Source organism: Nicotiana attenuata, chromosome 9 (assembly GCF_001879085.1).
Source record: "Nicotiana attenuata strain UT chromosome 9, NIATTr2, whole genome shotgun sequence".
Lineage (NCBI taxonomy): Eukaryota > Viridiplantae > Streptophyta > Magnoliopsida > Solanales > Solanaceae > Nicotiana > Nicotiana attenuata.
The window spans coordinates 48,327,693-48,328,500 of record NC_031997.1 but is presented as its reverse complement, the minus strand read 5'-3'; positions in this window follow the sequence as shown (position 1 = coordinate 48,328,500).

The following is an 808-nucleotide window of genomic DNA, read 5'->3' as shown; positions in this document are numbered from 1 at the left end:
GAATCACCGGAAATCACATTTGAGCCCTCTAACTCATAAGTCAACATCCGGTTTACTTTTCCAAACCAAACCTTCCTTAAAGAGACTAAGTGTCTCATTTCCTACCAAAACCTCTCCAAACGAACTCGATCACATAAGATACGGATAATGAAGCAATAAGAAGCTGAAAACGGGGAAAATGAAGCGGTAACCCATGAGACGACGGGTCAGGTCGTCACATCCTTCCCAACTAAAATAAACGCCGGTCCTCGAGCGGGTCAAGAAACATACCTGAAGCCTCAAACAGGTGAGGATATCTGCTCCGCATCTCTCGCTCGGTCTCCCAGGTAGCCTCCTCCACGGGCCGACCTCTCCACTGCACTTTCACCAAAGCTATATCCTTTGATCTCAACTTTCGAACCTGACGACCCAAAATAGCCACTGGCTCCACATCATAGGTCAAATCATCATCCAGCTGAACCGTGCTGAAGTCCAATACATGGGACGGGTCCCCAACATACTTCCGGAGATAGAAACATGAAATACCGGATGCACGCCCGACAAGTTGGGTGGTAAAGCAAGCATATAAGCCACCTCTCCAATCCTCCTGAGTACCTCAAAAGGCCCAATGAACCGCGAACTCAACTTCCCTTTCTTCCCAAATCTCATAACACCCTTCATGGGCGAAACCTTCAGCAAGACCTTTTCACCGACCATATAAGACACATCTCGGACCTTCCGGTCTGCATAACTCTTCTGACGCGACTGCGCTGTACGAATCCTATCCTGAATCAGCTTCACCTTCTCTAAGGCATCCTGAACCAAATCT